This window comes from Papilio machaon, chromosome 1 (assembly GCF_912999745.1).
Source record: "Papilio machaon chromosome 1, ilPapMach1.1, whole genome shotgun sequence".
Taxonomy (NCBI): Eukaryota; Metazoa; Arthropoda; class Insecta; order Lepidoptera; family Papilionidae; genus Papilio; species Papilio machaon.
Window position 1 is genome coordinate 9,339,805 of NC_059986.1, and position 25,880 is coordinate 9,365,684.

General features: G+C 32.6%; 1 protein-coding gene across 2 annotated transcripts in view; it reads right to left on the reverse strand.

The window, feature by feature from the left end:
- Positions 1-25,880, reverse strand: part of LOC106719271 (leucine-rich repeat-containing protein 4B-like) — a 211,775-nt gene that overhangs the window by 103,957 nt on the left and 81,938 nt on the right. For both annotated transcript variants that reach the window (XM_045677985.1, XM_045677983.1), the window contains one exon: positions 22,645-22,701. The gene's annotated coding sequence lies outside the window, so the exon portion shown is untranslated. The remainder of the gene's footprint in view (positions 1-22,644; positions 22,702-25,880) is intronic.

A 25,880-nucleotide genomic window follows, 5' to 3' on the forward strand; every position in this document is an offset into this window, starting at 1 on the left:
GAGGGTTTAACCCGCGTGATGCGTAACAACTTCATTTGCTCATGTGTATGCCGGATCCGTCTCTAGCTGGACATAAAACGTCCGTGTTCGCGGCAATCCACTCACCGAGTCGCCGTCGGCAACTTGCCAAACGTGGAATTGTCGTGGACCATTAAAATGTTGCCGTTCGTTCTCCGCACTCTCTATTGTTGTTTAGTGCGCATGCAGCTTTATTTTCGTGATTAGTCTGACTACAACTTATGGAGTGCCAAAAATTATTTTCTTACTTTGAATTTAGATTCAGTTATGGGTAGATTTTTAGTTGAATTCTTTTGGGGTTTGAATTGACTAGAAAAGACGAAGATTTAGTTTAGCTATACTTGAACAAAATAAATATAGCAATGAATTCAAAACTACTACATGCATTGTGTAACGTTACAGCCACATATGAATTTCTCAAGAGATTTATCGAAATAAGATGCACAGGTTGGTTTACAAGAAATATTATATACATTTTAACGTCAAATGCATCCTCAATTCTAGCGAGAAATATTTCATATCGACGCATTTTAAATGTTATCTACTTTTAAAATTCTTTCTTAATATTTTAAAAAGTTTACTAAATGTTTTTTTTTATATTTATTAAAATTGTTGGTAAATTAATGTTTGAGAAAAATAGAAGATAGTAATATCAAATCTAATGAGAAACATGCAACAAAACAAGATGTAATATAATTACGAAAATTGCATTGAAAAAAAAAAGCTAATTTTTATTTTAATATTCATAAGGTGTCTGGAAGAAAGTTCAATTTGTCTACAATGCTATGAATACATTTAGTTAGCTTTTATAATCTCTAATGAGATGGCTAAGATACCTTGTTTTAATGATAATAACAAAGAACTTGCATTCTACATTTACATGAAACCAGACTTGACAAAACTAATTTCGTTGATCAGTAAGCTAGCCAAGCAAGACAAATTAGACATGGACTGGTTTACAATTTGTTTTAGTTCTGCTCAATTCATTTGATAAACGACATGGAGAATGTATTTCTAAAAATCAAGTTCAGCTATAGTTTATTTCTAGAGCTGTCTATCAGAAGTTATTATCATTTATTGCTGTTATTTATTGAATAAGCATTTCCATTAAATTATTTCGAAGACAATTCTATAGAAATTGAAATAGCATGTTCCAATAGCAAACAACAAATCGCATGCTTAATGGAACACTGACCCATTAGTAGATAGGTCAAAATTGAGTTACGTACAGATTTAGGCTTCTTTTAGTCCCATCTAACGTATCCCGTATAAATTACGCCGAAATTAGGCGTTTTTGAGGCTCCAGAAATATATAGGTCTGTTTCACTCTTGAGAGATCTCACATCAAGTATTCGTCGTACAGCGACTCATGCCAGATTGTGTCAAACGCCTAGTGCAGTGAGATTAATATTTTATTTTTAACAAAGACCCAATCGTTATTGAGACTGTTTACAACAAAATTCTAAGGTAAGTTTTATCAAATTGTGTAATCTTATATAGACAAATTAAATTTAAGGTCAGTTTACTACAAATTTTATAATAAATTACGTGAAACATTCAGTTATAAGCCAGTTTTCGATTGAACAATATCATATTTTTCGAGACCTCTTACAAGTTAAATCAGTTTACTTTCAAAACGTATTCACTATTAAAGATAACAGTTTGACATATTTAAATATGAGTCTATTTACTACAAAAAACATTGTTGTTTAGAAGCCGCAATAACAGTTGAGTCTTTGTTTTATCAAAATTAATGTATTATAATACATTAAATTTTCATTGCCTGTAATTAATTTCTTTGAAGTCACTGATTTTTTATTTTTTTAAATTTTTGATGTGTATTGGAATCTCGGCCAGATTGATCTACAAAGATATTATATTTGTTAGTTACAAAGATCTTTTATTTTGTCGTGTATGACCAATATAAGCTCAAAGTATAAATATTCAAATATTAGCAACCCCAGAAATTGTAACCAAGTGTTCCATTTAGAAATAGAAGGGCAAACTGTAAGAGTATGCAAACCTTTTTTCATGAAAGTATTAAATATATTAGATCGTGTTATACGTACTGTCAAGAGCAATATAAATGAACATGGAATTTTAGCGCAAGATCTGAGAGGACAGCACGGCACTCATGTCAGGGTTGACGAACAACTACTAAACGATATTAAACAATTCATCGACGCAATTCTAAGAATGGAATTCGATTATATTAGGCAATATTCTACTCGTGAATACATTGATGGTGGCAAAACAATTACAGATCTTTTCAGAAACTTTAAAGAAAATCAAAACAGAAATAACAAAGCAGCTGGAAGATATTGCACGTTTTATAAAGTATTTACACAAGATTATAACATATCATTTTTTCGTCCCAGAAAAGATCAATGCGATCTATGTGTTCAATACTTGAACTCGACGCCTGAACAAAAAATATTGCTACAAGAATCCTACGATGCCCATTTAGAAGAAAAAACGTTGAGCCGCCAAGAAAAATACAATGATCGCTGCAAAATAGACCATAAAAATAAAGGTCTTGTGTTTGATCTGCAAGCAGTTTTGCAATCTCCTAGGGGAGATACCTCAGCATTTTATTACAAATCTAAATTAAATAGTTACAATTTGATAGAAACGATTTTAAACAAAAAACTTGATGACCACAATATAAAAAAATCATATGTCGATGAGTTTCTTCTGGAATGAAACGGATGGTAAACGCGGGGCCAACGAAGTCGGGTCCTGCTTACTAGAAATTTTTAAAAACCTCTCAGCGGAGACATCAATTAATGACGATGGATGTAATTTGATTCTCTATTCAGATAACTGTGTTGGGCAAAATAAAAATAAATTTATAGTGTCACTGTATCTTTATGCAATTACTCATTTAAATATTAAGTCCATTACTCATAAATTTTTAGTAAAAGGCCAAAACGAAGGAGATAACATTCATAGCCTAATAGAAAAGGAGATTAAAAAAAATTAAAGTCTGGTCCAATATATACCCCTCATCAGTATATACCCATTATTAAAAATGCGAAGAAGTCTGGCAAGAAATTCTCAGTTAATGAATTTGAGTCAAAGTTTGAGTTTTTAAACTTAAAGAAACTTCAAGAAGATTGGGGTGTTAATTTTAATAAAACTAAAGACGGATGAACTGTATTTTGGAATGAAATAAAGGCGATAAGAGTGACCAAAGATATCCCTTTTTCATTTTTTATTAAAACTTCGTATAAAGATAACGAATACCAGGAAGTGAGCATCAGAAATAGAAGGAAGAAAATGCTTCCTCTGTGTGACATCATGCCAATTAATGTCTACACTCAACGGCAAGAACTAAGCGACAATGAAAAAAAATATATCTGAGAGATCTATTGTCAAAAAATTTGATTCCAAATTTTTATTCGGATTTTCATAACGCAATTATTTAATTTATTACTAATCATTACGAAATTAATTAAAAGACAAAGTACCTTAAGTTTAAATATACGAGTAACAGCACTACTAGTATTACATTTCCTCTAGAATTTAGATTCAAGTTTTTGTTTTATTTTTTATAGAGATTTAACTAAAATATAACCGAAGTAAATTTAATTTTAAGAACAAGTTAAACTGTTTTTCCTTGCTCTTCTGAAAGATTCTGTAATAAAAAAATAATTATTAATAAATTATAAAGAAAAATCAATATTAAGTTTATTTATGGTCGGCTAATTTGAATAAAATGACCCAATCACAAAATTTGTTTTTCTAAGTTAATCAAATACAGACTAAATACTGAATTAGTCATAAAAAATAATAACTTGTTCAATCTAAGACAGACTTAAAACTTATTGGAACGTTGGAATTTTAAAGTTTTGCTTTACTTTTTTATAAAAAACTGACTTAACTTTTAATGTACTTTTTAGATTTTTTTTTTAAATAGATAGTAATTATTTTCGGTGTTTTTTTTAATCATATCTCATGAATAGTAAATTATACTTTAACCAAACAATGATTCATAAATTATTCATGGCAAGTTTTCATTTTATCAGTTATAATGTATGATGAATCCTTATATCAAAACCTTTTTTTGCGATTTCCCAACAATCGTGTTTTTTGAGTTAGGTCAGTATTCCATTAAGCATGCGAAATGTCTCCCCGAAGAGAATAAATCGTAATATGGGATAATGAATCGTTACGAGCCGTCCCTTGCAATTTGGACGCTTAGTTGAATAAGAACTAGTATTCGAATCCACATTATTGATGGCTCAAACAAAGTGGACGAGCTATGTTAGTCTTTTGCGTTTTCAGCGATTTATTATAATAAAAGTCGATTATAACATCGCGTCCGCTGCGGGCCCGGATATTAAAGCTATCGGGCCGTAAATTAAAAAATCCGGAAACGGGTGTTATTCTTTTGTATTTATCGCATTAGGCCGCCTTTTAGGGGAGTTCCCGAACGTCCGGCGCAATTTGTTCATTAGCGAGTGTTGAAAACATTCAAAGGAATTAATTGCATTTCGAATGACCAATGATTTTTCGTACAGTAATAACATTAATTAATAAAATTTTCATGTAATGGATTGGATGGATTATAATTAATTATTATTATATAATTAAGCATTAAAGCGGTACATATGAATCTATATATAGAATTTTAATCAAAAAACTATTAATCTGTTCTGAATTATTGATTTAAAATGTTTTAATTAATCTTATAGGTAACATTGTAATATTATTTTATGCGATTTGATATTGTCGGGTTTAATTTAATGTTTTGAAATTGATATTTAATATATAATTCATTGCAATGTGATAAAACAATTTGTTCGCATCGCGAGTTACGAGCATGTCCACCCCCCGCACTCCAGTGAGCGAATGCCACATTATAGCGAGGAAATGCAGACGGCACTCAAAATGGTCGGGGCGCGTCGGTCGCGGCACGAACTATGAAATTTTATGCATTACCCATCTCCCGCGGCTGCTGTCGGCTGTCTGGTGCATGCCGGGGAGTGGGGACAGGGCTGACAACATTTAAAATTTTATTATAAAATGTAATACGTAATCATCTTACATTGTATTCGAAAGTAAACAAAATATACAATTTAATTTGTGTAAACCAAATACGAAAGAATTTAGTTAAAAGTATGACTACAACTGATAATTACCAACAATGAATTATTGTATATTGTGCATTATAATTTCTTTAACTTTTAACTATTATAAAGTGGGAACATTTCATAAAAACCTACATTTGCTTTCTCAAAAAGATATCTGTATTTTGCAGATTTATCAACCCTACGCGATACTGGCATGTCAAAATAGAGTTTGCATTCGGAGACAAGCGGTTTCGACAAGCAACGGCGGAATGGTGTTATATTTGGGCCCGTTTCGGTGACAGCCAAAGTCGAATGGTTGTGCCGGGCCGGGGGATGTTTAACCTTTTGATGGTCTGTGGGGGACGCGTCTCCTATTTTGTCATCTATTCGCTTCGAAAATGAGTAAGGCTTTTGTGTATTTGTTTTCGTTTTCCCAGATTTCCAAAATAGTTAAATTTTGAAAATTAAATAATACATTTTAGAGCCTGTCAGTAAAAGTTTTTTTTAGGTCAACTATTCACTGGAAATAAAGACAAATACCATATAAATCTTAACATATCTTACTATTATAAACGCGAAAGTATAGATGGATGGATGGATGTTTGAAGGTATCTCCGGAACGGTTAATCGGATATTAATTTGGCACAGATGTAGAACATAGTCTGGAAGAACACATAGGTTACAATTAAGTTTTTTTTTAAATTCCGCGCGGACGGAGTCGCGGGCGAGAGCTAGTAAAAAAAAAAAAGGAATTGTTATACACATCAATAGAACATAGTAATAGTTACGTACATATTATTCGAAGCACATTGTTATCACACGACACATTATTATATTGTGGTACTTTATGGAAATAAAACAGTTACGAATTGCTCAGACACAATATATTGAAGCCTTTTACATTCATGTGACAATTTAAATAATAACATTTTACGAGTCTAACTGACGGCGATATATTTAAACATTCAATAATAAAACGTACATTTTGCGAATGATTCTGAACAAGTTTATTTTGAATATAGAGGAGTCTAAAGTTTAATGTGTCTAGACATCTAGATGAATCAGTTTATCGTTTCACTTATGTAATTAGTGAAATCATTGAAATAAATAAAAGGAAAGGGAAATAAATAGACATCTATTACTGTTGAATTTACTCAGCGTACTCATCGCAAAGTTATATTCATATATCTGTTAAGAAATTATAAAACAAATTGCATTTCAATTGTTTTCAAAGACAAATCGTAATAACATGTAATGCTTTTAAAATCAAATGTTCAAAGCCTCTTCCCCCACCCTAAGTCTTCTTTTCAATTATTAATTTCACAACAGAATTTGACGACATTATGGTGATGCGATGTATTAAATAAAATAGACGGGGTAAGGGTGAGTCGATTTGCCCGCCTTCGCCGATATTGCGTCGCGTCGCTTCCAAAGTATTATTTTATTAAAAATCGTCGTAGCAGGTGAAAGACAGGGTCACAGTCTCTGCCGAAGAATCATAATAACTGAATACCAATGGATTGTATTGAGATTTTTCTCACCGCACTCGTTATATCCTCGTCTTATAGAGTCCTCTTTATTGATCAATTCTGTCGTTCGAATGAAATTATTTTTTCACAGTCTTGTCTCGATTGTTACGAGAACGCTTCATTGTATGCGAATAATATCAATATTTTTATTCTATAATGGTCCCTTTTGACGTAAAGCGTTTTATCACCCCCTGAGAGATACTTTCAAAGACGATTTCACATTACTTTATTCCTGAACGAACACTTCGCTAATGTTTTTACGGTTGCTAAGAGAATCGTAAATCGGTCTTTCGACCAAATAACAAAGTAAAATCTATTGTTAAACAAGAATATATCAATTCAATGAAATTGTAAATGCCTCGTCAAGCCTATATTTGGATGTCAACAAAATAAAAAGTTATCGTAGAAAACACAAAGTTGTTTCACCATTGACTGCCAAATGTGAATATTTTATCAGATTGAGAGCATACGAACGCACTAGAGAACCCCCATACATTTCCTTACATACCAATGTAGCGTAAATTCGCAGTCAACGTACAAACTACACAAAACGCACAGTTTATGGCCTACAAGCCAACAGCTTAATATACGGTAAATTGTATCTAATGTTGCACGCATTGTGGGAACGTAGACTGGATTCACACGTTTATATAGCTCGCAATTCACACCTGCGCTGCGTCCACAGACCCAAGTCATGTGACATACGACGTTACCGCCATCTTGCGATGTACCTTCAAAGGTCTGTGTTTGTTGTAAATAGACTTAAAGTTATGTATTATGTACAACATTAGACTTTCGTCGTTTTACTATAATTAAATCAGAAGTATGTGACTCAAGTTATTCAGATGTATGTAATATTTTTAACGTATGATCGGGAACATATAAAAGCAACTATCTGTCGCCCGCGACTCTGTCCGCGCGCAGTTAAAAAATGGGGGGGGGGGTATGAAAAATAGATGTTGGCCGATTCTCAGACCTACTGAATATGCTCACAAAATTTCATGAGAATCGGTCAAGCCGTTTCGGAGGAGTACGGTGACGAAAACTGTGACACGAGAATTTTATATATTAGGTAATCGTAAGCATATGATAAATGATGTGTTAATGGTAAAAATCATTGGTACGTCACGTTTTATATATGTTGTACTAAATTATGAAAGACCATATTTTGTCTTATAGGTTTTTTATTGATATATAATTTTATAATAATTTTAGTTATTGTTAAATATTTTTGATATTGTCAATAAAATTTTATTAGGAACACTTTGTCTGTCACAAATTTTTCATTTCAACTTTTCAATAGGAACTGCCAAAAATATACAGAACATAAACTATATGCAAAATTCGGACATACTGGTATCTAATCTCACTTTTAGTGGCAGAATCCGATTGGCGGAATAAAATATGACGACAAAACCTGCTGCGCAGTAACATTCCGCTCGATATCGATAACTCACGCCGTACGTCACTATAAATCAACTAGACCTTCTACGATAGTGATGCCCACGTCCACTAACAAGATACTCGATAAATATTCTAATCTTGCACGGTTCGTTTGCAATCCATAAAGTGAAAGGTAGGGTCCGGTGAGCATTTTTAGACACGGTAATATATTTTTATCTAAGTAGATAAATTGTTGTTGATTTAAATCAGTAGGTTTCTTGATAGCGACCATTTTAAGTTGTCGTAATGCAATTTCACTTTCCAAGCTCCTACTATTTTAGACACCACACTTTTAAAAATAAATCCATTCATATATAATTTAATTCATAATAAAACATATCTAAATTGGCAAGGATATCTTCAATATAAGGTATGACAGAAGTCAACAAGGCATAAATATTTCCCCTACCCTCAATAACATGGCCGAATAAAGTTGAAACATAAAATACAGAAAAGATAGACATGATGTTGCATGCATTGGAGAAGGGAAGTGACGAAGTTCGGCAATAAACGGAAAGCACCCACATAAATATGAAGCAACGGTTATAAAATGAAATACTCTCGCGCGCAGCCAGTCTCGAAAGTGAATGTCTGTTTATGATAATGTTTTCTTCGACGACGGCACAGAAACGACGGTATATATTTTAATGGTGCATTGTAAAATATAGAAATATGGGCATTTTCGATATTTCCTTTCTATATGCTGATTTTCTATTTGTTATTTGGTCGTATCTGCGGAGGATGGTACATTTTTCGGATTCGCCCGCGTCTGTGTTGTACGAACGTCAAACGCATGTACGTTTCATTCAAGATACATGTTAGACTTCTATCTATAAACTAGCATACATTTCTATTTTGTTAAGACTTATTTACAATTCTTTACCGGAATTTTCGCTCTTACTGTATAATTATAGTAATTTCATTTGATATTAATATGCAACAGCAGAATTATTTTTCAGATTGATGCAATATGATGAATGTGTTGAACTGGATTTGCAACATGTAATGAAGCAAGCATAACTTAGAAGTGTTACTTTGAGACATAATTAGCATCTCTATGAAGTACTAGAGACATCAAAGAAAATAATTTAACTATTCACAAACCTTATACAACAGATAGTTGTGAATATAAGAAATGTTTAAAATATAATTGCAAATATTAAGAACTGACATTACTTGATCCAGTTGAATTTTTATAACATCGTGTGACCTGATTTGAAGAATTTTGAATGGAAATGGTTGATTAAACCGATATATTGCAAATAAGACTTTAATAGCAACGCCTTAAGACGTATCGTATCTATTTGCGATAACTTTTTAAAATACTAGAGCACAGTAATTGTAAGTAAAACGTGTATTCGTCCTCTTCATATTATATGATCAAATTTCATAAAGTTGTTGTAATTTGTGGATCTTGGTAATACAATTCTTTGGAAAATGTGTTATGAAAAGTAAAAATATAAACGAATTTTACTCTCATTTCTAAGACTTCTATGAAACATATAGAATTACCATTTATTATATTACCTCAATATTGTGTAGAGAAGAATAAAAATAATATCATATTTCAATACATAATGTTTTTTGTTTCTTTTTACATCAGCCAGTTCTAAATGTAAAGAGCCTAACTCTTAACTTCATAAGCAATCGCGAGGAATAACTGGTCATGATATTTAAATACTTGTTATATTTTTGCAAAAAAAAATGTATATTTTTTATATTATAAGGTGGTAAACGAGCAAGCAGCCACCTGATTCGTGACTGGTTAAATAATTATTGATATTTTATCGTAGTGATTATTGCTATTGGAAGAGAAATAGCAGAGGTACAGAAATTTACAACGTTTGGCGAAATTCCCAGTCGTGAAAACAATGCGTAGACTACACAGTTCGAAGAATTATGCAAATATGCGACAGATACTCGACACAGTAATTATTTTCATGTTTATTCAGAACTTGATAATAGCAAAATGGCGACAACTATTATATCTTTATCAAGATATCGTTAACCGTAATTATTGTCAATGTAATTGTAAACAAAGTTGGTTTGAAAAAAAAAGGTTTTTCAATAATATTGCTTCGTATAGCTTCAAATAGCGAAAAGCCATCGTAAAATTTTAAAATCATGTCTATTGCAAAAATTTACCAAATTTTTGAATCGTCGGCAAAATGTTATCTTTAAAAATCTAAATCATGTTTTTCTTTTTCTAGTCATACGTCCCATGTTAGTAAATTACTTGGGAATTCATAATTAATTGACAATATATTAAAATATGAAAGCCTCTCTGAGTTGCTTCTGTACAAACGCTGTAAGCTAAGCATTATCGCGATTAAACTACGATTGATTTACATCCATAGTTTGCCAGAGAGGGATAAGTTTGTGGTAAACACAATCAAATTAAATTCAGAACTCCGCTTTGGGCAAGAATAACAATCCGCTAAGAATGCTCCAGACTTGATACTTGCCAACTCCTTGCCTAACGGAAAAGTCAATTTGCTATCCAATAATATGAAATTCTCATTTTGCAAGAACTTTGTATTTTAATTAGAGCGATATTCCCAGATTTCCTTCTAACATTAAAGCAGATTACACAATGCAGACAATGTTATTAAAGGCGCTAATAAATCTTTCTAATATTATAAATGCGAATGTTTAGGTGGATGGATGTTTGTTTGAAGGTATCTGCGGAAACGGCTCAACAGATCTCGATGAAATTTTTGGCATAGTTGCAGATCATAGTCTACTTGTCTCTAGAGTAGGTTGTGGTCAGCATGAGGGTTAGTTCTGGAGTAGACGATTTGTTTCCACCGAGTGCGGTCCACCGCGTCCTTCACGACCGCTGATCAGATCGGTGAGAGGACGTGTGATCTCTTGCCGTTAGCGTTCCCGACCACTATAAGCTTCTCTAGGCTTTCGTCTCCTCTGGGCATTGTGTGAGAGTCTCTGCGAATTGTGATAGTCTACTTAGGCCATGCTAATATATAGGCTACTTATTAAGTTTATTTTTAATTTCGGGCGGTCGGAGTCGCGGACGACAACTAGGTACAAATTAAATATATTTTGTAGTTTATGTCACAACAAAACAAACATTAAATATGAATAATTTTCTTTGAAATATCGTTTACTTTAATGAGCTGCTTTGAGACTTAACGAGCGATTTCAGATATCTATGTGGGGCATCGAGAACTTTCCAGTTATGAAACTAAACAGCGACGTTAAATTTATAACGACTAAATTACAAAAGCGGGACCACAAATTATGTTATTCTGCAAACAACATACGAAGGTATTGTATAGAAATAAAATATGAAAGGAATTGTTTCAGTACTTAAAAGTACTGTAAAGTAAAGTAAAGTATCACAAATGATGCAAAATTTTACAACATAAACGCTTATCTCATTTTTACAAAACAATAGTTAAAGAATCAATTCATTGATCTTCGATTAGTAAAATGCATGTCACTCATATAAATGAAGAAGCTTAAATATAATCATGTTAGTGAAAAAACAGCAATCAGTAGTCTAATATCAAAACAGAAGTAAAACATTTATGAGCATACAGCTTTATCAATAAGTGCAAAAGTTTCCGAACCACGATATCGCAAATATTAAAAAACATGAAAAATTGGAGGCAAGCCAGTTCAGTACGTCGCGTATTGCATACGTACAGACTTTTATAGTTTTTACAGAATCGCAAGAGTAATTTAATACGGTCCCGACGGAACGTGCCTAACAATGTGCATTTGTTCGTGGACAATATTAGGTCCTTACATATGAAATTGGCGTTTTTCGTACTGGCCACTTTAATCACGAATTTCTCCTCTTTGGTTAGGAATTCCAAATTCAAATTTGTACAGCTATAGACTCATGTATTTGTGGTTCGATAACCGTCATTCATTTGTTTTTTTTCTTCTGTTTTTTTCTGTTTGCGTCACTCATTTTACAAAATGGAAAACTTAAAATATCGCATTATTTACGAGTACGAGTTCCGCCGTGGCACTAGTGCTGCGGAAACGACTCGAAGGGTGAATGATGTGTAAGGCGGTCGTGTTGCAAAAGAAAACACAGTTCGTTTTTGGTTCCAACGTTTTCGTTCTGGAAATTTCGATCTGCAGAACAAGGCCCGTGGACGGCCTGAGACTCAAGTTGATAATGAAGAGTTGAAGGCTATTGTGGAAGCGGATCCATCGCAAACCACGTCCGAGTTAGCTGCAGGCTGCGATGTTAGTGATAAAACTGTTTTAATTCACTTGAAGCAAATTGGGAAGATTAAAAAGCTTGAAAGGTGGGTACCTCACGAATTGACTGAAGCAAACCGGCAAACGCGCGTCGACTGTTGCGTTACATTACTAAACCGGCACAATAATGAAGGTATTTTAAACCGAATCATTACCTGTGATAAAAAATGGGTTCTTTACGATAATCGGAAGCGCTCAGCGCAATGGTTGGATCCTGGCCAGCCAGCCAAATCTTGCCCCAAGCGAAAATTAACCCCAAAAAAGTTACTTGAAAGCGTTTGGTGGACTAGTGCCGGTATTGTTCATTACAGTTTTCTCAAATCTGGCCAGACTATTACGGCTGATGTCTATTGTCAGCAATTGCAAACCATGATGGAAAAGCTAGCGGCTAAACAACCTAGGCTGGTCAATCGCTCCACGCCACTGCTGCTTCACGACAACGCTAGACCACACACTGCGCAACAGACGGCTACTAAATTAGAAGAGCTTCAATTGGAAAGTCTAAGACATCCTCCGTACTCCCCGGACCTTGCTCCAACAGATTACCATTTTTTTCGAAATTTGGATAACTTCTTGCTAGGGAAAAAATTCAACTCCGATGGGGCAGTCCAAATCGCCTTCAAAGATTTTATTGATTCCCGTCCGACTGGTTTTTTTAGTAAAGGGATCAATGAACTACCTATGAGGTGGCAAAAGTGCATAGAAAATAATGGTTCATACTTTGATTAATTAAATGTATTATATTAAAAAATATTCGACTTTTTGTTCCTCCCATACAAAACGCCAATTTCATATGTAAGGACCTAATATTTTCTGTTGATCGGGACGTTGCAATTATTGTCGCTCGGCCTGACTTCCTAAAATACGTTACGTCCTTTTTATTATTTTATAGATATGTTGTTTGTAGTTTTTTTTTAAATAATTTATTGTTTGTTAGCGGTCGCCAGCCACTTCGTCAGTGCAAAAAAAAGTAGTATACCCGCGTGCATCTAATTTCCAGTCTAAATCGCTTCAGCCGTTCCGGAGAGTAACCGGAACTAACGCGGCCTTGCGGACATACATATAGATTCTTTCTATCGACGATTGCAAAATTTGGTTTATCGTGACACGGTACACTCCAATAGATGTATAGATTGGTCAATTGTCAATTTGTATTGTTTTACCGTAATTTTATATTTTACAATATTTGAAACATTGTGATAGAAAAACTTAAACTTTTAAAGCATTTCTTTTTCTTGATAATGTTTATATATTACATACTTCTGTTATTCACTAATTTCAATTGTTAATAATAATAATGAACACTAATCATTATAGAAATCAATCCATCCTTATGTTCTTTTCTTTTAAAATAGCTCTATTAAAATGAATTGAAATCAAAACTGTTGCATGATAGTTTGTAACATTTTGTTAAATAAAAAGTGTTTCTAATTGATCTGTATGGAGGCAGGTTGTATAAGTGAACCATTGATTTTATTGGCGCGGTGTTTTAAGCTCCGCGGCAGCTAATGGGCCAATAAGCCAATTGCATTTGGAGCTCGCTGTCGCCGCCGATGTTGCACAGTTTAGGTCGTGACAAAATTGCTTGTTTACTTAGTGTTTATATTTATCAGATATGATTTTTTTTCTTAGTTGTTGCTATTAAGTACTTGTGGATTTGGTTTGTTTAATGAATTAATAAATAATTGGAAGTTAGGCATGTTAACTTTTAAAAGTCAACAATGAAGTCACTCTTCATCTACAAAAATCAGCGGTGTGTATGTCTCTGATGTCGTTTACAACATCGTGCTATCATAAAAGGAAATTCATAGATAACTGCACGAGAGAACTATGAAAATTGCTTTATAATTCCCATACATGGTGCATGCATGTTAAAGCAAATGATGTTGTAGGAAACATTCCTTAGGCATAAAGGAGTAAAACGTTCCATGCGACCATTATCAAGGCTATTGTACACTCACCAACACAAATCTGTACACACTTTTGCCAAGTTACAATCCTTATGCTACGACGATAAGGTTTAAAAGTTTTTGTCGTAACACTTGTGTAAGTGAGTGTACGATACAAAAACTTAGCTTGAACAAGGGGCGCACGTCACTGCAGACTTAATCGCGCCATCGGTGCAATAATCGCATTTACAGCATTTTCCGTTTTATAGAAAAGACGTTTATAACCGATGTTCTATGCATTAAAAAAAGTTTTCAACGTTTATTTAAGGATTTAAGTTGTTTGATTTTATAATCAAAAATTTTACTTCGTACTTTGTTGTAAGTTATCGTTGCGATTTACCGGATAATATATTTTTCTTTATGACACTATATCGTCTTATGAATTTAGGCGATTAGAAATTGTTTAATATTAATATAATTGCTGATTATTAAAAATTTATTATGATTAATACTTTTTTTTTTGGAAAGAAAAGACAAACGTGTAAGGAATTCGAACTTTAAAGAAAGAAAAAAAATAGATCAGAGAAAAAAGAAGAATACTAAAAACAAATAAATGATTTCATACAGGTCTTTAAAATTATACGTTAAAATGCGTTTATTTCATTTTATGAAAAAAAGATGTAAAAAGACATAAAATTTAACAATATTATGAAATGGAAATGTCATTTCCGTTGTGAGTGAGAAAATAAATTGGACGCATCGTCATTATCCCAACGTCCGCTTTATTATTCACACTCTCCATAAACAGATTACTCGTAAATATAAATCACATTGTAATATGTTTGTAAATTTTCAAATAAACATTCATAAATGTACTCCCAATAATAAATTTCTTTATTAACACAATAATATTAATAATCTGAATGAAGCAACTTTATAATGTTTATTTATTTTATTTAATATTTACTATATTTCGTAGCTTTATTTGTGCAGGTATTCAATTTAAGAAAAGAAAAGAATAACTTTGTTGTCTCAATTTTTTTTATTATTTTTATATATATCTTCTTAAGCAAATATCCTTTATTATTGACTCTTAATACAGTGTAGTTATAATTTAGTAATTTTATAATTCGGAGGGGCTTAAAGTAAAGCTAAATAAATACTTTGATTCTAGTGCATCAAATAAAACAAGCGTAAAATGCAATGCAAATCTGTTATCGCTACTGTTTGAGAGAATAATGGAGCTAAAAATTATCCAAGTTTTGTATTAAGGCCGCCATTAGAGCTCTCGTATCCTGCTTGAAACAATATGTAAGCAAGTCCTAGTTTCGGAAAATTTTGCTGCGAAAAACTTTTCCCCGCTCAAGTTTTCAACCCAATTGCGCTGAAATACCGCGTTCTAAAGTACTGTTTGAAGCGTCAGCAGATTTAAGATACGAAATAAGAAAAGAACTCATATGTTTTATTTAAAGAAGTAAAGTAACTAAAAGTTATCCAACTTATTAACATTTTTACAACAAGTTTTCAACATCTTTTTCATACTAATGAACTGCTTTTGCAACCATTAAATGTACCTGTGCATGTTAAAACTGATGGTCCAATGTACCAGTTGAATTTGAAACACATTGATTATATTCCTGACAAGTCGGCACATCAAAAGTAAGCCTGTACATTTAGGAGCATATTACTGGAATATGTTCTTAACTGGTTAATCATCCTATGTGACCGTATTCTTGGTAAAAGGTAATTTCGTAATGGGTGCCTGATTAGACTGCGAGCTGAACTATCGGCTCAATCGATTCCTGCGGAACTGGGTCGTTCACATCCGTGACGACTGGCTTAAGCCAAATTAAATTGTTATGTAAGTCAAATTTTGACACTACTTGTAATATTCTACAAGTTACAATTTTACATATACATTTATTTTATTTAGAAATGTATACAGAAATTAAAAGAATTTTTGGTTTAAACACTTTTTGGTAACTTAAAGGCGTATAAATTTCGTAACTCATTTTGGATACACATACATAAAAAGGTTCTTTTATCAACACCGTCTCACATCATGTAGGTGATTACTACATCAATTATTTTTAGCTAAAAACCTATATTTCTCACATTTTATAATCTATGTCTCTTTATAATAATTAAATTTTCAATTTCGATCGACGATAAAAACTTGGCAAACATAATTCAAATGCGGTTTGACAGTAATTTAATACATTCACAATTGTTTAATTGTACTTGATTGTTTGCCAAGCAAGTATGGAGATTGAAATTTCATATTCAATTTATGAATGCAATTTGATCACCGTCACGAGGAGGAATTAATTTCTCATAAGCGTTTATTAAATTATTGGCTCTTGCAATTCTAACATTCATACGACTTTCTTACCATTATGATGACTTTGTTACGTTTCCCACGTATTAATTGCATTGTAATTTAAAGAACAGTTCCAGTACACCGTAAAAATTAAAACATTATGTTAAGAGTGGCAGAGCCCGCAATATTCTTTGCCGAAAGGGCTATTCGACCGGAGAAATACCACGGCTTAATAGAAGACAGGTGTGACAGGAGTATGTTGTCTGTAACTAATCCAGTGCCTTAAATATAAATATTTTTTTTTGTAAAGAGTGTTTTTAAATGTACGTTATTTCATCCAAAGTTTCTTTACAAAAGCCGTGATCCAGTAAAATGTGGTCTTTTACAAGAAATGCAACAGGTGAAATGAGAAAGCTGGCAAGACAATATCTTTCTATGCTATCATTATTGAACAATTCCGATATTCAGACCGATGTTTATGAGTGAAAGGCGAACGGAACCGGCTGTGAGTATTAGTTAAATTACAGTAATAACTCGCAGTTCACGTTTATGTAATAATGGGTCATTTTCCCTTTAGGTATACGATTAATATGGTTTTAATGATTTTGACATTATTAAGATAGAATGTAAGGTATGCTTGCAATTGTTTCTTTTCCCAGGCATACTATCAAATTACTAATTGTCTTAGGCCCTTCGATGTAATTTTTGAAACCTGGCGACTTCAGTCACTAAGCGATTTACGCAATACAATGTTCTAAGGGTTCGTTACCATGGCAACCATCCATCTTTGCTGCTATTGGCTTGTAATTTTTCTCCTTTTCTCGCATAACAATTTGTTTTAATTTACTCATCCTCTTAAGTTAAATGACTTAAAATATATAGCCTAAAGCGTATCGTAAGTATAGGGCTTTTTATTACAAAAGCGCGCGTAGCCGACATTTTTATCTATCATTGCCAAAGACAGTCGCTCGCATATGTATGTCAAGATTGTCGTAATTTGCTGCAATTTTCAAGATGGCGGATCAAATCTATACAGTTGAAATGTAGTCGCTATACCTGTACCGACTGCATAGACGACTCGCGTCGACGATTTAACTTTGTGTGTACGAAGTGCGTGCAGCGCTATTATCGCGACGCAACCATACAATATTAGTTTCGACGATTTAATTTGCCTTATATACGAAGGACTTTAAAGATGTGTTGTCTGTAAATTCTAGAGTAATTAGAATACAGTCGAACCTGGATAAGCGAGAGTTCAAAGGGCCGCGATATTTTCTCGCTTAGAGAGATTTCTCTATTATGAAGGTTATACTGTAATAGCTTACTAAATATTCCTTGTAATTGCGGAATCATCAGGGACCTTACAAAGCCCTAAAACTAAATTTACAACATTAATACGAATTTAAACAATAGAAGTCTTAAATACGTAAAGCTTAAAGTTCAATTTAATTTGAACCTTTGAAATTATAGGTACCTATTTTGTAAATAAATGTATTTAAATTTACTGAATGATAAAAGTAATGTACATAAATATTAGAAATAATTTTCTATACAATGGTTAAGTGCAAATATATTTCGTTCGTAATATAAAGTCAATTATTTTTACGAAACAAAATCTTGTTAAATCTAATATATAAAATTCTCGTGTCACAGTTTTCGTTCCCGTACTCCTCCGAAACGGCTTGAGCGATTCTCATGAAATTTTGTGAGCTAATTCAGTAGGTCTGAGAATCGGTTACTATCTACTTTTCATACCCCTATCAAGTATTTTTTTACCTGCACGCGAACGGAGTCGCGGGCGACAGCTAGTATCATATATGTTACTAATATTATAAATGCGACTGTTTGATGAATGAATTTTGATGAAATTTGGCACTGTTGTAGAACATAGTCTGGAAAAACACATAGGCTACTTATAAAGCTTTTTTTAATGCCGCGCGGACAGAGTCGCAGGCGACAGCTAGTATTATAATAAAGTCAAATGTTATGTTGTGTGCCCAATTTTATATACAAGCAAACAATAAATTTTAATATACTTTTTATAAAGATGTATTCGAATATAAAGAAAACTTTCCAGAAAACTGTTATATTCAAGTTTAGATTTATATATCCAGTAAGTATTGTAGTAAATATATTTTCATTGCATTATATGTATGATGTATGGTCAGAGTACGTAAATGCCCGGACCCTTAGTACTGTAAATCTTATTAAGATGACAGCAGTCGAAATAAGGCCAAGAATGGGTACAATCACGAACGGTTTAGAATCAAACTGTTACAACTTAGATTACCTCTTTTATCTTGCCAAATTGATCTTAAGCTATTGGTTTTTTAGCTTGCAAACATTTTAGTTAACTGTTAAATGTAATTTCTACGAAGAAACTTACGACTTTCGAAATAAGATACAGTCGAGTTCACAGACAGATCTAATACATTGATATTTATTTAATACTAGCTGTCGCCCGCGACTCCGTCCACGCGTAGTTAAAAAATGGGGGGGGGGTTATGAGAAATAGATGTTGGCCGATTCTCAGACCTACTGAATATGCTCACAAAATTTCATGAGAATCGGTCAAGCCGTTTCGGAGGAGTACGGGAACGAAAACTGTGACACGAGAATTTTATATATTAGAAGATTTACGCAAAAAAAAAAAATATCTAGCTATTTTTATCGCAATCTTTTATCATGAAATTATGACACAGAATTTTATAAAATCATAGTAATCTTTAAGAAATCAGATTAAACAATAAAATTAATTGTATAATCAATGGTATAACGCAAGAGTAAACACGACTTTTTGATTGTGATCAAAAATCGTGAACGATTAAAATGGAATGATAATAAACAATTTAATTCATGAACCGTTTGAATCAAAGTCGATATTAAGAGCGGTAAAGTTCTTGCTGTTTCAGATTAATGAGCGCGCGTACGATTTGCGTTATCGTTATTATTGGAGAATAGGGATGGGGCAGATAATATCGAGTCTGCGGTTATCGACGAAATTTATCGATGGGAAGGAACGCTTCGTTAATTCTGGTCGAGCTGTAAAATTATATAAAATGAAGCATTATGTCCGAAATCGAATTTTCGCGTTTAATAGGTGCTGTGGAATTGAGCGTTTATTTTAAACGATTCGATTTTCACTGATTTATAGGAATGTTGATTTTCAACATTACATATTCAGTTTTTTTTTTGTTTTACGCTAGAATTGTGTGTATTATATAATGGGAATTTCTGAGGTATTAGGCGACTTTGAGTACCGTTAACTGTCGGACCCATAGAAATTAAGTTTCATTAACTTAAAATTGTTTATAACTGTTCAAAAAATGGTTACAATATTCTAAAACATTCTAAGCTTCAATACAAACATTTCGTTCATGTCAAAAATATAACTTCAAAACTTAATTTTCTCTGCTGAACAAAACCAACTAATTATTGATTTCATACTAAGCGAAGCGTTATTTCTGTATAAAGTAAGCTTCTAAAAGCAGTCGCCGTATTAAATACATACAAGGATAAACAATTTGACGTTCCGACATCTGCAAACAGAGAGCAAGTTGACGCCTAAGTATAATATTTATTCGATTAATAGAACGATATGTCAACACATGCTCGATATCGATGCGTGGGAATTTCTTATACACATACTACACTAGTTATTGCCTATCACTTTGTTATGAAGGTTAAGAACTTAAAATTATTTCAAATATAATTTAGTCTGTTCTAAGCAGCAGCACAGCTTTTTAATTTATCAACGCACAAGCTCATATTTGTTTTACGACAATTTATCACAAAATTTCATCCGATAAAGTTATATTTGAGTGTTAGTATTGTGGATTCTATTAAAGTACTTGAAAATAAAATGGCGAGCAGATAAATATTAATATATTTATGATTATGGAAAAACATAAGCTGAATTGTAAACATATAAAGCGGTTATTCAAATGACGCCAGGCCAAGCAAAATCTCTGAAGCGTACCACAATGTAGCTCTTGTATGAATATTTGAACAAATTTCTAACTATATGTATAAAGGATCCTAATGAAAGGAATTTCCTTTTTAAATTGTGACCTTTATTGTTTTAAAATGATATTGTAGCATTGCTTGTTATAGACCTCCAAGTCCCCTAATTAGAATTTAAAAAACTTGCTATTAATACATCAAAGAGCTGTAAAACCTAAAAGGCGAATAAAATGAACATCTCAGCCGTCCATTTAGCGACAACTCAAGAAGGTATGGAGAGCAATAAGCCAAACAAAACATCAGAGGACTGTGTAGACTCGACAGCGCCGCAGCGATTGAATTTCAAATTAAAATTTGAGTTCATGAAATATTAACCAGATAAAGCTGCGGTCACACCGGGAGATATTCAAATGGTATACAGCACGAGTGTGCACGCGGTCTTGTGTTATGTTAAGCTAGGACTAGGCTAACGTATGTTAAAGCTAAAGTATGCAGCGGAATGTAAACATGAATTAATTATAATAATTATTCTTCACACCTCTGATTGTTGGGTATTAAACATGGACCGAGACTATGTTTTTTTACATAAGAGAAGATAGCAAACAAGCGGCGATTCAATTAAGTAATATATACATCTGTCATGTTTAAAAGAAAGATTTTCTTATAATATTGTATACTTTAAATTGTTTAACATAAAAAAAAAACCTATGTATCAATCTCATAAAAATAAATCAATCAAAAAATCTTAACATCTGTTTACCAAGTTACAAACAACCACGTGCTTCGCCACAAAAGAACTCAATTAAAAGCTCACCAGTTGTAAACAAAAAGCTTAATCTCTCAATTGGATTCAAGTCTCGTGGCGTAAGAACGAGTGTTGAATGTTGAATGCGCAGGCGCATGCCATTAGCACTGCCCGTGGCTGCGACCAATGCGATGAGGTACCGCAAGAACACGTACATATTTACATAAGACTTTGAAGGAGTAACATAACTTTATAATGATGCATATATTCACAGCGGCAAAACATTTATTATTCTTAAATTTTATGTGAAAATATTTTTAGCAGTGTGACGTCGCTAAATTTCTTAAGGACAAAATAACCTTATCCTTTTTTTCCTATTTAGCTTCTTTGTTTTTTACATTGCTTTCAACTTATATCTGAAATTATTCGCATTTTTCATTTTTTTGTTTGCTTTCTGAATGGATTCAATGAATTTATTATTATTATTATTATTATTTGCAAGTCAACTACTATGAAGGAAAGTAATTTAAATAAATGTAAATTTCACACAATCTTTATATATATGAAAGTTGTGTTAGTTACACTATTTATAACTTAAGAACGACTGAATCGATTTGACTGAAAATTGGTGGGCAGGTAGCTTAGAACCAGGAAACGGACATAGGATAATTTTTTTTTATTCCGCGCGGACGGAGTCACGGGTAAAAGCTAGTTATTGATATAAGAAATACTTCTAATATATTTTGTAAAAATTAAAATGTTTATCTCTGATATTAGTAAGTAGATTACATTTAATTATCTAAATAAATGTCGAATGAATATGAAAATGTATTAAAAATATATCAGACTAAGACCTAGAAAAAATCTGTTACATTTGTATTTTATATAGACTTTGATGTAAAAAAAATATTTAGGACAGTATTGTTTTTACGAACCACTTAGCTTGTCTGTATTTATTTCGGCATCTACAATATTCATGTTCGTTATTTTTTTAAACAAGTCTGTATATTTTTATTTTCAACAAAACGATCGTTCAGTAGGCACAGTATATTCAATGTATATCAGTGGAGCTGAATAAATGTGGTATCGCATTATGCGAAGTGTTCTTGGAAGGGATTTCGTATCATTGAATGGACCTTTTCGATTTTAAGTCCGACCGTCCTCATTTTATCTTACGTGTTGCCTTCAGAATAAACATGTTTAAATAAAATTCTTATTAGACTGTAAATATTTTTTTAAATGAGATACAATTACATGAGATAGAGTACAAAAAATCTTTACACATATTCAGAGCTTATTTTTTTTATTTGTAATATTAAATTTTAATTTATTCCAATTTCACATTCATAAACGGCAATAAAAAGATTTATTTATATTAAAATTGAATTAATAATGTTTTCATTTATATGCAATTAACTGAACTCACCTCATGAAGCCATCAGCTCTAAGTCTCATGTAACATAGACTGTTAATTTGTAAAGATCTGTAACAATTTAAAAATAGAACATTAATAAAAAAAATCAGATTGCATCAAAAATTGCACATAAATTATTAAAACAATTTTAATTAAATCAAACAAATATATCATTTAAGCATCGTGCATTGTTCCACGTAGGTAATTAGTCTAGGAGTCAGTAACGCGGAGTCATTCTTTTATATTGCTTACTTTATTTCGCTCCGACGCTAATGAGATCCAGTACTGGCTAACCCTTTCGATGGGGTGGCGTGCCGTTTGTAAATTATGAAGTCAGTGTGAAAATTATGCCCGTACACTCGGCAGTGCAGTTAATTACATCTGTTCCTATAAAACATACCATCTACAACTTTACGCTAATAACTTTAAGGGCGGATTCAGTTTAACAAGTCGCCAGATGGCGCGATAAGCTACATCGGTGATTTCATGCAAGCATAAATAATGTAGTGAGCTATTCTATTTAATTATTTAATGAAATTGGACTCCTGTATCATCGTAAACCAGTGCGTGGTGTCCCTCGGTTAATATTCTCTTTGTAAGTGCGCCTGCGGCTACATAATATGTTTGGTCAACAAAATTAATTAAAACCAAAGATGGGCGGTTAGTTTTGAGGCCGGTTTATTTTTTTTTTTGTAAATTAAAATATACTGTTATAAGATAATTAAAAACTAGACAGTCATTGATAACTCTTTATACTAACAATGATAAAAACGAAGTAATGTTAATTAATGTAAAACTTAATATGTACAGCAATTCATTGATTATTTTTTTACAGTAGCTACTAACAAACAAACGCAATTATTGAAATCTTACTAATATTATAAATAAATGGTTGGATGTATGGATGGATGGATGTTTGTTAGAAGATATCTCCAGAACGTTTGCACAGCTGAAATTGACATAGATATAGTTTATAGAACATAGTCTGGAAGAAAACATAGGGTACTAATTAAGGTTTTAATCCTACGCAGACAGAGTTGTGGGCGAAAGCTAGTAAGTACTTTTATAAAAACAAAAAGAGAAACGAGAAAATGTATAAACTTGAGGTAAACAAAGAGCAGCGGACATTATCGGGGTCAGAGAGCTCACCGCCCATACTTATCAAGTGTATTAAGTTTCTATTCGCACGCAAAAGGCCGGACCTTTAGCCCGACTTTTAAAAAACTTTGCCTAACCTAAGTTTGGGTGTCAATCCGGGTAATTATGGAATAACCGCATGTCATTTGTATATAGCATTGTTTAAACTTCTGGAGATGTTTTTACTTCTACAAAATTCTTTCAGCTTGCTTTTCCTTTCCTCCCTTTATCCTTTAAAGAATAGGTAAGGTTGATAATGTTATTGGATATCGCTGGTTTGAATGACTTTTTTTGCTGTAAAATCACACCTTACAGCATAAATCTAGTGTAAAATTAAAGCAAAATAAATAAACGTGGAAAATAATACAAGTGCGGTTTCTTACAAAACATATCCCAGTTGATGCAAGCTAAATATTTTCTCGTTATAGATAAGCTAACGTGAGTCAAAGCGTAAGACTCAAAAGCTTGGCTGAGTTAGATAACGTTCACACTGCAGACCTGAATTGTATAGCTCGCACGCCGTGTAATGGTTTATGTATAAACATAAATTGTTCTGTACACCGCCCGATCGTGTGGCGAGTACTTTACTTTCTGAAAGTGTTGATATTGAACGTTACCTTAGAATTGTATAAAATTTTGTTACAGCATTTCGTTTAAAAATACTTAATACACATTTTAAATATTGTAGTCTAAATCACTGCCAATTTAAATTGTAAAAATGTGAAGTAATTTTTTTTTGTTCGACAACATTCATTTGTTTTCATTATCTACCTTTACAAGTAAACAATTAAACAATATTGATGTTATTCTGTTTAGAAACTTGAGTTTCCGTTAGATGTCAATACGTCAGCAATTGAACATTGTTTACCCCACTTTCGAATAAATAGTTAAATGAATAGCGACAGGCGTCAAGCAGGCCGTAGCCGTCGATTCGTTCAGCATTCTAGGTCAGCAACGGGTGTTGGAGTACACAGAGTAGCCACTCTCAGCAGGCCAACTACTCGGTAGAGTATTAATTACACAGCTTGTGCGAAGTAGAACGCGTATAGGCCTCAGGCAGATTTAGGTTAATGAAAAAAAAAATTTATATTACACAACAGTTTTTCTCTACTCCGCTTCAACTATTGTAATCAACTGCTCTGTGATTGATTTGTAGCAACTCTTTGACTAGTTGTTACAATAATAGAACTCTTATTTAAAATAGTACAAATAATGAATATAAAGACACTAGACCTAGAACTACAAAGTATCAACAATAATACTTATATGACTTTACCAGAATAATACTAAAATATGCAAAAGGAGAAGAAACAGATTTTCTTAACGTAAACTAGATTTTCCATACCAACTATAAATGTACTGGCAGCGTAATAAAAAGAAATAAAAATTTGAATTTTAAAAATGGAAAACGTTACATTTACATTTTAAGATTTGAGTCAAATGCACTTGAGATGAAGAACATCGATGGTATCGAAAGGCTTGCATTTTGTGCTAGCCCGAAGCCAATCGACAGACAGCCAGACTCGTCTTCGCCCACGGCGTCAACCGCATCCCTGTCTGCGGTACAGATGCGCACGACTACATCGTAGTAGATTTTTTGTGGCTGCGGTTTTGAATATTTTTTGCACGAATACATTTTTTCACCGATTCAATGAAAATGTGTATTTCAAATATTCGTGGTTAATGTGAAAAAGTTAAATGTTTTAATGAAGTGAAATTTAAATCAACGTAAAAAAGTCTTTAAAAAATCATGTTCTCAACACGTTTACTATCACTGACTGTGACACAAAACGCATTAAAGGACAGTGCAATCTTTTAATTTGTCATTATAAACACCTGTGATAGTAGAGGAAACAATATGAGGCTTTCTTCACAATTTCTTTATCAAGATATTATCGCATCCATTTTTAAACAAAATTAAATTTAACGAAGTCAGATTATCTTCAAAGTAATGAAATGTAATAGCACCACATTATAGAGGTCTATAAAGTCATATCTATATGTGCTATTAAGAGAAATGTAACATCTAAAGAACCTTTTCCTAATCGTCTACTAACAAATGAATGTATTGTATATTACCATTAAGGTTTAAAACTTTAAGAACCCTTTTC